At 39.1% G+C, this 16,970-nt stretch overlaps 1 protein-coding gene across 2 annotated transcripts in view; it reads left to right on the plus strand.

Annotated features, from left to right (window-relative positions):
* Positions 1-16,970, plus strand: part of LOC110164848 (chemokine-like protein TAFA-2) — a 104,623-nt gene that overhangs the window by 5,699 nt on the left and 81,954 nt on the right. Inside the window, exon 1 of one of the 2 annotated variants that reach the window (XM_055165862.1) lies at positions 5,813-6,267. The exons of the other annotated variant lie outside the window; for it this stretch is intronic. The gene's annotated coding sequence lies outside the window, so the exon portion shown is untranslated. Of the gene's footprint in view, positions 1-5,812; positions 6,268-16,970 lie in introns of those variants that run through there. 2 annotated transcript variants of the gene reach the window in all.

A 16,970-nucleotide genomic window follows, 5' to 3' on the forward strand; every position in this document is an offset into this window, starting at 1 on the left:
TTTGCAGCTTTTATCCAAAGTCAAACCTGTTTTATCGTTAAACTTTTTAAACAAGTTGTGTACACTTTTATTTCATCACCTGGACTACTGTAACTGCAGTTTATTCTGGCATCTCACACAAGGCACTTTACCGACTACAGTTAGTCCAAAATTCTTTGGCACGACAGAAACCAAAAGAAGAGAGCACATAACCCCAATTCTTGCATCTTTTCACTGGCTTCCTGTTAATTTTAGAACGGATTTTAAGATTTTATTGTTTGTTTTTAAAGCCTTCAATAGACTGACCCCACAATACGTCTCGGACCTCCTCCAAATTTACATCCATACGCATGTTTTAAGATCCGAGGGCCAGCTCCAGCTCTTGGTGCCTAAAGACTAAATTATAGTTCTACATTGACTCACACTGCCGCTGTGAAATTGTCACTGTCGTTTTAAATTTATGGATCTGCATCGAGGTCTATCCGCAGCAAAGTAATTCGCCACCACAACACTAGGGGGCTAGAATTACGTTCGTCTACACAAATTGAAGCAGGAAAGCAGAGTACTGGAAACGTTTGTAGAGAGGATGTAGAGAGGACCAATCACAGTCCTCATTGTCTGCATCACTTCCCTCTGCTGTCTGTGTCGTTTTAATGCGTAGTAACAAAATTTCGGAGGTGCATGTCCGTCGACGCAGACGCTCTATGGAGGGGGTTCATGGTGACGCAGTCTCTCTGCATTGTGACACAGATGCTTTGATGTATGATCATAAATTGGGCTTAAGATGAGAATTAAAACCAGAGGGGACCGGGCCTTCTCTGTGGCCGGCCCCTAACTCTGGAACATTCTGCCTCTTCCACTTTCGTACAGCCCCCACATGCTTTCTTACTCGCCTTTACACAGACCAAACTTGACCTGGTGGCATCACATGGTCAAGTTTGATCTGGGGAGGAAGTTTTTACTTTAAGATTTAATGCTATTCTGTGGAACATTCCAGGCAAATTAGTAAAAGCTTTCAATCTGGAAAGTTACATAAAGCACCTTTAACCTCTTTTTCCTTCTTTTTCCATGGCATTCATGAAAGTCAAAGTTTGCCTTGATGGTTCTGCCCAAATAAATTCCATTTCCTTTTGTATTTTCATTTTCCCTGATCCAAATGAGAGAGTTACTTTTCGGTGCACACATGCTGGCTCATTTGAATAAGCTTGTGTAACTGGCTCATCTGGGTGTCTAAGAATAGTGTTGTTTCATATTGCAGACTTGAGCAGAGGTGTCCGGGTGCCATCCTGTTGTGTGTGCACTTGTGAGGAGCTTGACAAGCAGGGACTCGGCATAAAGGCCTGACATTTGGAGAAGACAGCAGCAGTGAACGTTCCTCTGACACATTTTTCTTCATTTCCTGTACAAAGACGTAAGCACTGGCTGTGTTTATCAGAGACTGAGCGCAGCTGTCCATTGTGTCCTTGGGCCTATAGGAGCGTGAGTGGACCACTGAAGAGGGGCATGGCTTTTCACACCTGTGCACCTTTACAACATAGTTTTTATGTCAAATTTTTGAAGGATTTTTGAAGAATGATGAAAAAGGACTTGCCTTGGTCATTGTTCACTTGTTCTTTTTTGTAACTCTCATCACCTACAGCTGATACCTACAGTCTTAACAGCAGTAAACATTAGAACTGTAATTACCCATCCTTTCAGTAATTGATTACTCAGCAATATTTCTGATTTAATCATTTTAAGCTGACAATAGCCTAACTGAAGTGTTGCTCATAGAGAATATTTTTGTCACTTGATATCACAAAACATGTTCTTCCTGCCTCATTTTGATTGCTGTTGTTTTATCATGAAGACATATTTGTTAAAGTTTATACTTCAGATAACTTTAATTGCATATACATTATTGCATATAAACATGTGCTTCTGTTTGGTGACTTTTAAAGAGAAGAATCCAACTGAAAGAGTCTCTGTACAGTGTCTGGGACGTCCCTTATGTAAAATGTAATGGAAGTAGTTACCTCTAATCAGAATCTCAAGTCATCCTCATCGGGCTTTCTGCAGCGGTGCAAGGCCATCAATTAGCAATGAGGGTGGAGACTGTGCTTTTATGCTCGTCACAGCTTTGAAGAATTGAGTCTGTTTGAACATTTACATCTGTGAGTGAAAGAAGTGTAGTACCGACAGAGGGGCCGAAGGAGGGAGGTGGGGAGGGCGCACCCCGCTGCTATTTGCGATAAAGTGTTCTTGGCCCTGAGCAGCGCCGTCTTTCAACTCAACTTACAGCCTCTGATAAGTGATCTACTGTACCGCATTATTCCGAGTCCTGCTAGGAACTTTTCAAGTACAAAATGGCATCCTCAGCTTTTTACAGTTGGAATAAAACTTTTTATTTCCCATGTAGACAAAATTTTATTCATGTGAACATAGATACACAGTGCATCAGAGCATTCATTTGTATGGTCAAACAAGGTCGCATTATGAGAGCTGCTATAAATGATACGGGAATAAACAATCGCATACACAGCCAGGTCCACTCCAGCTGCTGTTTTTCATGTGCTAATGCTGCTGAGAAAGTCTGCCAAACATGATGCATTGACAAATATTACATTACAAAGCAGAGAGATGAAATAATGTAGTTGTTTGATGCTTTTTGAATGGTGATTTGAAAATACTGCTTCAGAATTGTATATGGTGTAAACTACCGGTACATTATACAATATACTTTATGTAAATGATATTGCTTTTAGCTCCCACTTCCATACTGCAGCACAGTGTTAGATCAGTCCACATTGAAGTTAATACAGTTCCTTCAGTAGTCTTCAATTTATTGTAATTATTGTGGAAAATATGACTGCATATCAAAAGCTAGAGCAGCTGCTATTTGTCTGATGGTCACACTGATAATTATGAGGATTTGCAGAGCCACGTGTCAATCTCCACATGTGCAGGGATTATCTCATGATCCTCCATTTAATCCCATCTCATCTGTCCGATTCAGATTATTTACTCTGCATTTAGCCCATTGAAACCAATGAGTAACAATAAACTAATGACAGTGTTCATGATGTGGTGTCAGGCTTTGAGCAACGAGTACTCAAAAAGAATTTCTGTAGCACAAATATACAAATACTCATAGTATAAAGCCATAATTTTTGTCATGCCCACCACAGGATACTTGGACATGAAAAGCAAAAAGGACAGTCTTGCATAAAATCATGAAACGACTCTTGTAAATACTTAGGTGCACAAAGTAAACATACTTATTAAATATTACCATATTTATACAGTATAGCAGAGTAAATGTCAGTATTTCACTACAAAAATGGATGCATGTTGTTGCAAAGCTGCTCTCTCGGGCCACCCACTATCTTCTTGTGACAGAAATGCACTGGGGCCTGGGCCTGGTCCATTTCAAATGTGCAGTGGCACTGGAAGGCCACCAGGCTGAGAGTGTGTGGGCCGTGTGCAAAATGCCATCAATCCCACTGGAATTAGACTGATTTTTGATGCCTTCCAAGCAGATCTGGAATGGCTCATGCATGGGTCTCTGTGTTTGTTATCTAACAGTGCACATGCAGAGTTTGAGAGAACTGCCAGCTAACCAGGCACAGGACCAATCCCACATGTAGGTTATATCCATGAGAAGCAGAATTAGATTGAAAAATATGCAGAATGAACAGTGCTAAAACAAAAATAATTGAAGAAATATTTGATCTGTCTCACAATAACAAAATATATAAAATGTAAAGACAGAAACGAAATACCATTCTGAATTTAATAACTAAAATAATAAATATATGTGTAATAAAAATATAATAACTTGAAATATATAAGTTCATTTATTTCATATAGGTTGCTTCATGTTCTGGAATTTAATGATTTTAGATATATGACAGTGGATTGCATGTAACACTATGGGGAGGTTTTGAATAACTGCACCACTTTCTGTTTTTGTTTCATCTGTATAGGTCCCGTAATTACCAAGATATTAACCATAAACCAAATCTGACAAATTCACCATAGAATTCTGTCCTCCAACTCAACTCCAGCTTAGCTATAGAGAGCAGTGATGTCACGTGAGTGCATGACAAAAGAAAGAAGAAAGAAGAAAATCACAGCAATCTTAATCCAAAAACGTTCATTTTATCTTCTTATGTACATTAACTTCTTGGGTTCTTTTTAAGGACAATACAGTAGGAGGTGTATTTACTCGTTGACCTCTTTTGGCCGCTACGGAGAGTTCTGAAGATGGCTTGCACCTAGCAGCTGAAACATGTCAACAAGGCAAATGCATCTCCTACTGTTTTGTCTTTAAAACGAACCCAAGAAGTTAATTCACAGCAATCATGTTGTGCTTATTAAATAGGTCTGTAAGCAATATTTTTTCAATGAGAAAACCACAAAATGTAGAGCTATGATGCCACAATGACACTATATTTACTCAAACTGAGACTTCTGGCATTTGGAAAGATTCTGACAAAACTGAAAAACATGAAGCTTTGCCACATTACTGAGATTCCGTGGACAGACTGGGGCGATGAGGAATTCAAGTACAGGCTGGCTGGCTAAAAAGTGTATAGGGAGCAGAGGATGAGGAGGCTGAACGAGTGGAGACCTCAGTGATGGTAACTCTTTGTCAGTGTAAAGGATTAGCTCACTGGCTGGAATGATGTATGACTGGCAGTGAGCCTTGACGCACACCCCCACTATGGATCAATTACTCTGTCAGCCATGTGTGCAACCATACATCATCACCTCGATTACATCTCACAGAAGCTTTGTAAAAATACACTATCCTCACAGCGCAGCAGCAGTGGGCCTGACTTCTGCTACTTTCTCCCCAAGCAAGAGACTTCACAACAAAGTTTCCCCCTGCCTAACTTCTATGGCCTTAATACCTTCTGCTGACCATCTGTTACCAGGGACACTGGGGGAAAAACTAGCCCACCGTATTGCTCACAGACACAGGGCCAATGGGGTATAGCCTCCTCAAAAGAACTGCTATGGAAGAAGTAATTTTTTTTGGAAGTTGAAGTCACATATAGAGACAGTGGCAGGTCGGGCCGACTGAGAACGGTGTCCATCACTCTCTCACCGGTGGAGGAGTCTGTGGGGAAATGGATACAGCTAAAGTGAGTTCAATTTAATTTGAACTTCACACAGCCCAGTGGAGGGGGAGGGTGCGGGTGTGTGTGGGTGAGCCAATATTGTTTTGTCCTTCTTCAAGTGAAAAACATTTCAGACTATTTCCTGCCGTCCTGTCCCCTGAGAGGTTTCACACATCCGGAGCAGAGCAGATGGAATATTTTAACTGTTTAAAATTCACCAATCCTTGTTTTGTAAGACCAACAGTTTGACAAGCAGATATTCTGTGAGTTATGAGTTTTTGTCTTTCACCTTATCCCTAATTCTCTTAAGAATAAGTACATTTAAAGAATCCTATAAAGGAATGACATATGTCAATTGCTATGTTGAATCTAAATACCAAGTACCTCTTATATCACCTTATTTTATTAAAACATAATTTTGTGTTAGAATACCATTGACACTGTGCTATAGTGGTACCATAGTTTGAAAAACAATGTTTTATGTGTTGTGTCTGTGGAAGCCTGTGTTGACAGAACACTCTGATATCAAGTATCCTGAATGTCCTGGAGCAGAACATATGGGGCTCTTCTCTTTACTGTATCATTTACATAGAGTATGTTCTTGTTCTGCGCTGATCCTTATCTTACCGCTAGGGTGCGCTACTTTACTTCAGAGATGAGCGTTTAGCAGCAGCAGCAGCAGCAGCAGCAGACGAACAGACAGGCGCGCACTCCACTCTGGCCAAGTCTCCGTCCGCATCGCACCTCTGTCCCGCCACTTGAACTCCATTTTAAACAGGAAACCCAAACATAAAAAACGCATTAGTCTGGGCCCGGATCTTTTACGGTTTTCGCCGTGGGTCAATAACTAAGTTTCCGTTTCATGCTGGTGCGCTCAAGAGAAGAAGAGGAGGCACGGAACTTTGAGAGGCTCTTAGCAAGGAGTAAGGAGCGCGTGGAGCTCCCATCTCTCAGCGGGTTTATTAGTCTGTGGCCAGACCACCGAGGTGGATGGGGATGGAATAACTTTTCCTACTTCTGTTGAACAAACCGGAGTGCGAGCGCGTGTGAGGGACGGAGAGACAAGAACCGTTGTACGCTTTGGAGACGGGAATGCCAGGCTGTCCTCCGTGTCGAAGAGCGTAGCGGCTATGAGGAGAGAGCTCTACCGGCTGGGCTGAACGACACCACACCGCACCAACAGGTATGTGCCCCCGCGACGTCTCAAATCTCTCTCAGCCTCAGGTGTGAATTACGAAGCTCCTGGAAGACTCAATAAGACTCCAACAGCCCATTACACACCTAAGGGATTCGATTATGCTGACTTTTTATTTGACAACTCTGTGTCGACGACGCAGGCTTTAGACTAACTATTTGCACATGTGGTTTGACTTATAATAATTCCAGTTAGTGGAAAAGAGAAATTAGTGTGGATGCCTCGTGTTTCACAGTTTTCCCTCATTCCAAAAACACGCGCACGCGGTGCACAGAGGTCTGTGCATATTTGAGCACATATCAGTGGATACGGTTCGTTTTTGTCGGCACAGCACCACAAAGATGCCGTCCCGGTGTCTTTGGCTTCTTTCTTGTTGTATCTTCACAGAATAAACTCACGAGCAGAATGTGATAATTATCCTGTGCACATTCCTTTCCTGCTGAAGCACCTACAAACCACGCTGTGACGCACAGCTACTTGTCATTGTCATCACATTTAAAATAGTTGCAGCAGATTGTGCGGTCTATATACAGTACCGTGAGAAGACAGGGAGAGCTGAAGACACGTATAATGAACGAGGATAACATGGTCTGTGCACATTTGTGGGTTTCAGCAGCATCTAGCTCATCTTTCATTCTTAACAACCTTTGTGAAAACTTATTGGAAACATATAGACAAATAGCTTATTCTATGAGCGGTTTGTGTGGTTGTAAAGGTCTTGCTGGTGACTACACATTCCTAAAGCAGTGTGTGTGTGTAGCTGTTTGGATGTTGGAGTGTGTTGGATTATAGCAGTGATTGTGTTCTGTCACGCTCTTGTGCTGAAGCTGCAGAGGCTGGGCCATGACTGAGAGGATGAGGGCAGAGAGGAGTGGGCTGATCTGGAGGAGGTTTGTACTCAGGATCAAAATGATATTTGGAGACACTTTAAGGAGGAAGTGTGTCCAATAATGAGGCATGCAATGTACAACAGAGAATTATGAAATTATGTTGTACAATATTGCAGTACTCCCAAATAAATAAGACAAGACCTGAATGAAAAGCAAAAATAAAATTCTAAACGTAGTCTCACAGTGAGAAATGTCACAAAATATGGCTCCCTCGTCTTTGTTAGGGTGCCTAAAATATATAGCAGAGGTAGTTTATCAGTTTAAAGCTGGGAAAAACAAAGCTTTTCTAAAATAGTGTTTATGGAAAGTACAATAATAATCTGATCAGATGCAATTCCTTGCTACGGCATAGGTTAGTGTGGTATTGAGCAAAACCTATGTTCTACCAAATAACTCTGAGACACTTTTGCAGACATTTCTGTAAGTCTATTGCATCCTTTTCTCCTAAACTTTTATTTATCCAGGTAGCCCAGTTGATAACTAATTCTTATTTATAACAAAAACCTGGTCAAGAGTTAGCAACGCAAGTACACAAATTCCAGCACAGCAAATTGAATGCATAATAAATGTACAAATAGAACAACAAATCTTTGACACTAGACTATTTACTAGCGATGGGACAAGACACAATTTCCACAAGACAAGACTGGGCCCAAGAGAACAAGACAAGATGAGATTTTAACATAATTCCTAATATATTAATATCAGTTCATTTTCCAATTTTGACCTCACAATTTTTTATTTATTTGATTTCAAGAGATGTAACTCATCAACACGTAACCCTTTTTTGTCCAATCCAAATGTAAACGCTCATATCTCAAATTTCATAATTCTTCTCTTGTGTGCTGAGTCTTGTGGCAAGTTTGTAAGGTCGTATACCATCCCTACTATTTACAATATAAACGTATGAAAGAGTCACTTCACTTAAAAACAGGTGCGCTCATCAGAAACTACATCTCTTAACTCTAACATCAGCTTGTCTAAATTGTCCACATTCATTAATTTTTCACTTTTTTACTGCCACAGACAGAGAGCCAAATCATCATTATTTTTTATCTTTCATCTTCTTAAAAATGTCTTCTCTTTTTGTTGTCTCCTCTCCAATCCCAACTGTGCCTTGTGGATAATATGAGACAAAGCCACCCAGATAGAATAAAAAGTACAGTCCGTGTTGCATTCCTCCTGCTGCAGCTGTACAAGATGAAAATGAAAAAAGAATGAGGTACAGAAGTGAAGAACCAGAAGTACACGCACACACACACACACACACACACACACACACACGTATACACAGTAAGGAGAACGAATGCGAGAGAAAGCTGCTGGGGATAAATAAAAATAAATAAAAATCTGGTGTCCTATAAAAGGTGTTGGCGATCTCATTGGTGGTTTGCAGCAGAGTGCGTGGTGTGCTGGGGCCTCGGGGGGACAAGGAGCCAGTCTGAATGTGTGTAACCCACATAAAGAAATTGTTTCTGGGAGATCGCACCCCGTAAATTCATTCCTTGCCTGCAGCCGTGTTCTTATCCCTCCTCCCAAAGGTGTGCCATAGCATCCAGACACGTATATTTTTTAGCCAGCTACCTCTCTTCGTCCACCTCCACTTTTTTGTGTCGTATTTGTGTATGCATTTCAGACAAGCATGCACGTACACCTGCACACAATGTTTCTTTCCCCAAATGGGAGAGCGGTGGTGACAGCTAATGACATCAGGACTTGTAGAATGCAGAGGAACAGCTAGAGCAAACTCCATTACTGTTTCTGTTATACAAGTCTACACAGGTCACACGTAGGTTGGGAAGGCAAGCCACTGTTTACTCAGCCCTTGTGCGCCCCCAGAGCTTGTGTATAAGGCAAGCAGGAGAACTTATGTGGACTAATCTCGAGTTTTTGATAGCAAATAACAAAACAGCTGAAGAAAATATTATATCATATCAGTAATATTAAAAGTTATTTATGCCACTGACTTTCTATATTTATAATGAGTCATAGTTATTTACTCAACTCTCTATGACTCATATCTTATCGCAATACAGAAAATAACAAAAAGCTCCCTACATGTACTAAGATATAGTAATTATTGAGACAGGCCTACTTTTGATGTAAAGTTTTCTATAAATCCTATTTCGTATACTGGCAATAGCTGTCAGATTTTAGTAAAAATTAACACGATTGATTAGTCATTAATAGGGCTGTAACAATAACTGAAATATCATGATATGATATTGTGAAAGGTCTCACAATAATATCGTGAACCATCACAATATATTGAATTACAAGTCTCTTAAATGAATAGTTGTGCTGCAGCAATAGCTAAAAAAAACAGAGGGAACTACATAGACATGATCCTTTGCAGTGTTTCAGTGTTGACTACATGAAGATATAACTTAATTATTTGGGTTAAGTCTTGTCAAGGCATTTTAAGAGAAAAAAGTAGCATATTCACAGTTTTGTTAGCCTCCACAAAATTTTGCAATAAATATCGTACCGTGAGATGTATATTGTGAAAATATTGTACAGAGATATGTGGATATCTTTACATCCTTAGTCATTCATGATTATCAATAACTATAATGTGGGAGCACTGACTAATAAAACACCCCACACTTGGGAGATGTTTATTATAAGCTTCATAGAACAACATCATAGTGGAGGCTATTTTATGATGAAAATTGCTCTTTTGATGAGAATATAAGTATAGCTAAGCCAAGTCTTTTTAATTCATTTTCTATTTTGTAATTATTTTGGAAAAGCATAAAATATCAATGTTTTTGTGACAAGAGGGACTTGGGTACGGAGAATAAAAGTTATCAGAAACTAATAAAAAGCTAATCAGAAATCCTATTATCAAACATTATATTATCAATAGAACTGGTGTCAAAACAATCATTTTGATCATTTCCGTGTTACATATATGTCATTCAAACTGTTTTTGCACTTTCCTGTTCTTGTATGAGCATGACATGAAGTTCAAGTAAAATACTTCTAACTCACATTGAAGTTCAGACATTTTTTCTGTATTTTGGCCTGAACTTTTCCTTTAGTCAGACTCTAAATTAGTAAATGAGAACTAATAGACGAAATGGGTAATGATCAATCACAAGATTAAGCTGCTGCCGACTGTGTAAAATTAATAATGGGTGGAAGCACAAATGATTAGCCATTATAATTTACAGGAGTAGTGGTAACTTTATTGTTGCAGTAAAAAGTAATTGCAATGATTATTTGGATTTATTTGCATTCAATTTACCACACTCAGGATTTGTACTAAATGTCACCTTGGTAAATGGTCACATTTTTATGTAGCGCTTTTCCACCTACAAGGCACTCAAAGCGCTTTACCTCAAGGAACCACTCCACCAATTCACATGCACATTCACACCTTAGGGGTTAAGTTTCTTGCTCAACGACACAACAACATTATTCACCTGTGGGAGCTGGAATTGCCTTTAATGTCCTTAAGCGTTTCCACGTTTTCACTGCAGAACTCTTTTATTTCTCGCAAGACAGTCTCTAACTCGGACATTCTCTCCACGTCTCCTGGCTTCTCGGGGAGTACCTGAGCCGCGTCTTCGGCTTCCTCTGTTAGCTCGGGTGTTAGCCTAGCTTGTTCCTCGTACTCGCTCATTCTAAACCCAGCGGTAGAAGTAAACTTTTTTGCTTTACCTTTTCTCATCATCAAGCCCCCTTAGTATTGTATAGTTTCTCCTCTCTTCAAATCAGAATTCGGGCTTGTGGGGCTTTTCTTCAGCTTTAGTCGGGGAGCAGTGTTTTTATCGTGTCGCCATGTTCAAGGTCCGACCGGAAATCTCGGGAGCTGGAATTGAGCTACCTAACAATTAGGGCTGGGCGATATGGATCAAAAAATATATCTCGATATATTTTGCTATATCTCGATATACGATATATATCTCGATATATGTTCAAGAAAAAATAACCCCCTAAAACTGAAAACTTGCAAAAACAAATCTGCCAGATTCCACAAGGTCCTTTTTTTTAAATTGAAGTTGTAAGAGGTCGGCAGTTCATATAGGAACATTTAAGATTACAAAAAAACCCAATTACATAAATAATCATTTAACTGTAAAATAAAAGAAATAATACATATTTCCTTCTTTTCATTCATAAATAAAACAACTCAACACAAGCTCATCTTTGCATTAACTCTGTTATCCAAACCAGAACCATAACCATGAGCTCATTTAGCAGAAGAAGCTCAGGATGTTCCTTATTTCAATAGATCCAAGTTATTATCCAGCAGTAAGGAGCTCTGAGGTTTCCCACAATCCACTGCAGACCAAACCCAACGTTTCCAAACACTATTGTACAAGTGACACTGCAGCAGATTATTAATTAAAATATTCTGCATAAATAAACTTTACATGTTTTGTCTGTAAATGGTGGAAAATGTTCGTGGTGCTTGAAGCTTTTCACTGGCACCAACTTTCAGCGTTCACGGCGGTAGTGAGGAGTGAAGGAGACACGAGCGAACAAAATCAGGGAGGCGGGGGCGCGCGGGCGACGAGAGAGAAGGTAAACAAACGAAGCGGCGAAATCAGAATTGAATATAAGCATTATATCGATATATACGATATGTCAGAATTCATATCGAGTTTAAAAACTCTCGATATATTTAAAATATCGATATATCGCCCACCCCTACTAACAATAATGCTTATGTTAAAAGCTGGATTAGAACCACCGAACTTTGCTATAAGCTATTGCCAACGTTTGATATTAAGCTTATTTTCAATTTAAAGTTACCAACAAACACCATAAGTCTTCTAACCTATGTTAACAATTAACCCTGATGTGAGTGCTGCAAAGATGGAAACAGAGCAGTTCCTGTCTGTGTAACTAATGAGCTGTATGTGCGAACACTGTTTCCCATGTTGCTATATATGACTGCAGTGCCAGCACAATACTGTCTAATGAACGGCAGTGAAAAATAGACTAAGTGGTTGTGCAGTGGGTTAATAAGGGACAGAATAAGATAAAGCACATAAGGTACAAAGAGGAGTGTGTGTTGTGTCCAAGCTGAGTGATGAGGTGCCATGTTTTGGAGTAGAGAGCCATCCATCACACCTCATCAGTAACTCCAGGGCCCTGTCAACTTGCTGCTCTTCATTTGCACTGTTAATGACCAGCACTAGACCAAACACAAGGCTATAGTGGCTAACGGGCTAACACATTGTCAGTTTATGTAATTAAGACTGTCTTAAGCTAGCACAATGACTTTACTAGCACACGCAGTAAGGTCATTGTCAGTGAATGCACAAACTGGATAACCTTCCGGAAATTTAATTGACATGAGGTGTGAGCTGACTGCAAAAATGATTGATATAGAAACTAAACTATTTTGTGACTAGTTTGTGTAGTAAATCTTTTTTAATAATAATAATAAGAAGAAGAAGAAGAAGAAGAAATGCAGTTTGACTCTGAACAACATTACTATTGAGACAATATGCACAATTGCACTTTTGTGTATACTTTCTACTTGGCATGTTTTAAGTCATCAGTAGAGCCATGTGACTGCAATGCGATGCTGTGTATGGAGTTGTAGGAGGATTCATTGTCAACAGAGCCTCACTGTTCCTGTCAGAACCAGTTCACTAAGACTCAAGGCTAAAAGGGTTGGTTCAATGCTACTTAACAACTTAGCCCTCAGGCTCCTGCAGTTTCCTCCATCAACAACATTAATGAGGCACTAATCAGAATCCACGGCCACTGGTGAACTGTGATTAGCCCTGGACTTGTGAGTGTTCCTAGTCTCCTTCTCATATGCTGTTGTGTTGTGTTATGTCTGACCTGAAAGATTCAAATGAAAATAAATAAAATATATATTCATAAAAGACTAAGATGAATTGTTATCTTTTGGTGTGAATCATGGCTGAAATATTGTGTAATATTGCAAGATAGGACTAAAGAACTAGACAATAGTGACTTTATAGAAGAACAAATCTGGACTTAATGATGAAGGTGCATTTGTTTGGGAAATTGTCGGTTTGTGGGATTGCTTTTTATTGTAATATTTAGGTCTGAAAAACAGAGAAAAAGAAAGTTCAAAGAAACCATCATTGTCAAATGTTGTGAATGTTCAAATATCATATAGTTTAATCAAAGTTGGTAAATCTCTCCTTACTTGTGTTGGCCTTGAGGTTGACAGTATTTCTTTAGAGCAGTGTTTCCTAAACTGTTGAGCTGGGAGCAAAACAGGGGCTAAAAAAGTGGACAGGCACAACACAGGGGCACTAAACAAACTTTATAAAAAAAAAAAGAGAAAAAAAAAGAGAAACATACTAAACCACCCTGCAAAGCTGTGATAAAATTTCCTCATAATAATTCTTCTGTAACACTATTGCATAGTTTTTGCATAGTGCTGTTGCTATTATTGACACATATTTTATATCTACCAAAGACAATGGGCTCAACCTTTAAAATGAAGCACTCCACCCATTTTCACGCATTATATTTTTCTACAATAACCCACTTTCTCTTCTTGTCCCATAGCCTAGCTGTGCTTCAGGCCTTTCCTTACTCCATTTTTCATGTTTGTGTGTTTTTGTCCTTTTATCTCTCAGACTTTGATTATGTTCTCATAAGTGTAACCAGCAGCTCTTTTATGGTTGCCTAATTATGTTGGCAAAGCCTACAGCACATGTAATTACATCTAATTGTGCTATTATGTATTCACAGTGAAGCATTATGTACTTTAGGACCATAACAATAAGAGTGTGTGCGGTGGTTATAGGGAGATTATGGGGGATAAAGCTCACTTACACTGCACATTTACTACATTCACACTTACATACATACACATCCAATGGCATTTGTATTGGCTTAAAGGGTGACACATAGCATCGCATCTGTATTCTGCAAAGGACATTTTTATTTATTTTTTTATTGGAAGTAGTTTGCACATGTGATAGTGAGATTAATGATGTTTCTGTTCAAATGAAAATAAAATGTATTACTTTTGATTTATGTTTCTAGCAGGCAAAGTAATAAGCATAGCTGACAGAATATTTTGAAGGAAAAAAGGTTTGACTTTTCTACTTCTGTGGACCCCAAAACTGAAGTGCGGATTTAGGCATAGGTGCATTTTTTTTTTTTTTTTGGTCAGTTTGGTCTCTCAGTATATAACAACAAAACTGTCCACTCTGCACCAAGAGATGTCTTAATATTTAACTCAATCAACCTGCAGCCATAGAGTTATATGGGATATTGTAACTTCAAAGGATGTTTTCTCAAAATGCATTTTCTTCCAAAGGGACATGAAGATCAGCCCTTATAGCATCTACACACTAAAATCTCCAACCTTGTACTTAACAAGATTTTGACAAAATGTACAGAAGGATTTGTTTACTATCTAATTCAAAGTTTGATATATTAATGTTTTAACTCCAAAAAAACTGGTGAAATTGAATTTTTTAGGCAAATTTTCAGTCAAATTATAGGCTGCCACACACTACATGATTTTTCAGTCTTAAAAGTTTTAAACCTGCAACAAAAAGCACACACTACAGACACGAGAAGAATCTTATGAGATTTTAAATCTCTGATCACAAAGAGCAACAGGATGTGGCTGTGGACCACAGGCTTAAAGTTGTGAGCGCACATCATGTAAGCTGTTCCTGTCTAAAGTAAAACTACTCACTTTGAGACTTTGAGAAGTGTTCAAAAGATCAGAGCACTTCACTTCTAGTTTAGATGCAAGACAAAACTGTCTTATTATTATTTGTGAAATGTGGTGCAATACTTCAGAGACATGATTTTTAAAGCACAGAAGGTTGGCGATAAAGTAGGAAGTAGAGTCACTATCCTGAGTTTGTGTCTCTGTGTCCGTCACTCCGTCTGCCTCTGATGCTCTGTTTTATTTGCTGTTACTGTGGCGTTGTTGATGTTTGGTGGTTAAGATCTGACAGCGACACAACACACCAGTAGCACAGTGGCTTCAAAATCACACACAAAGTCGGGTCACGCCTCCCCAAACTCGGGGAGAAGCAAATCTCAACCAGCTTTGGTTAACTCAGATACTAAATAAGATATCCAAAATCTCCTCTTTATGTTTTTTAGAATCTAAAATGTCATCAAAAAGAAGAAAGATATTTATACCTTCTTTCCATGTTTCTGCTTTGAAGGTCTCAAAAATGGTCAGTGGTCAGCCTTTACAGATCATCACGTGAAAAAAGATGATGAAAAAGATGCAATACAATTTGTTCTTTTGAGTAAATTGAGTAAATTACAACAGAAGTTTCATATTGATATCTCTAAATGTAAGATTTTTTCCTATTCATTGTCTCACCTTAAATTATCTTAACAACATTGTCCTATTTCGTTGTTTCCTAGTATGCCTGATCTTGCTTTTGGCCTTTTTAACTTTACACTATAACCCCCCAGATCTCGCTGCTTCTTACGTGTCTCATTACAAACATCTGGTTTGCCACACTTATTGCCTTTGGAGGTAGATGTGTGCTAGCTCATAGTAAACACCCATTGAAGCATCTGCACCGCACAGCATTGGACCAGTGCGCTTAATCCTCAGGTGTCACCTCCCAAAGCTGTTTTTCCATGAGATATGCTTCACCCCTGCACTTCAATAGACAAGATGAAAACAGCATGTGGGAGTGGGGCAGGGAGGTGGGGGTGCTCCTGTGTGTCATGTTCTCCACAGCTCGTATTGAGGGGCGCGGGCGGCTCTGTTCCCTGTGTGTAAGTAACAGTGCGACAGTGATATAAGCTGCATGCAGGATCTGGCAACCCATTCCACAGAACCCCATCCATAAGACTTCCACTAATCCGCTCCTAATATGACTAATATTGTGACACTGCTATTACCCCACACAGCAAGGGCCAACAGAGAGGACAGATGCATGCAGTGTGGTGGAGGGGAGCCACCAGCAAATATAAAGTTAGCTTAAATGAATTGCAATAAAAGAAAGAAAAAGGGAACGTATTCAACAAGGAGCTGTCCGTGGTGCTGAAGGAATCTTGTGCACCCCGAAAGCAATAATCCAGAACTCACCTTTTACAATAGGTATAACTTTGAAGCTTTAAGTTATTATTTTAGCCTGGTGTAACCTTACTTGAAAAATATTTACTAAAGCAAAGATTAATGAGTAAATGCAATTTTATTAGCAAATTTACATCAAAATATTATTATGTACCACCTTAGTGATACTCTAACATCTGAGTAGTTTTGCGATTAAAAACACATTGATAATTAACTTAAATTTAACACTCTGATGAGTATTATCATTTAATTACTGACCTGTAAACCTGTAAAAAGTGGTGTTAGAAGTAGAACATGCTGGACAGTCAAAATGTAGTATCTTGACAAATAGTTTTGAGCAGTGGTTTCAAACTGTAGTCCATATGTGCCTTGATATCTTGTTTTTTTTTAAGTAGTATTTTGTGGGGTTCTTTTTTTTAGACCTGGATTAGTCCTAGTTTAGCTCTAGAATAGTCCAGATTTACACTTGGGTTTACATCTGGTGGCACTAAGACGTCCAAATACATTTTCTTTATTGCTTTTTGTGAAAAGTTTGAGAATCACTTAAAGGTGCACTGCATAACATTTCTAGTGGAGGGTTCGCCACCTGCTTGTCTCCATGGAAATGTTGCTTTGTCTGGAATGTTCCACAGTATAGCCTATATCCAAGGGAGACCAGCAGGTTACAGCACTATGCTACATTCCAATTCAGATCTGTGGAGCCCCTATTCACATAAGTATTGTATTTTTGAGCATTAGAAACACAATAATGAATAGAAACACAAGTAATGAATAAATGGTAAATGGAT

The sequence above is a fragment of the Boleophthalmus pectinirostris genome, unplaced genomic scaffold (genome assembly GCF_026225935.1).
Source record: "Boleophthalmus pectinirostris isolate CB_2022bp ecotype Guang Dong unplaced genomic scaffold, ASM2622593v1 HiC_scaffold_8, whole genome shotgun sequence".
Classification (NCBI taxonomy): Eukaryota; Metazoa; Chordata; class Actinopteri; order Gobiiformes; family Gobiidae; genus Boleophthalmus; species Boleophthalmus pectinirostris.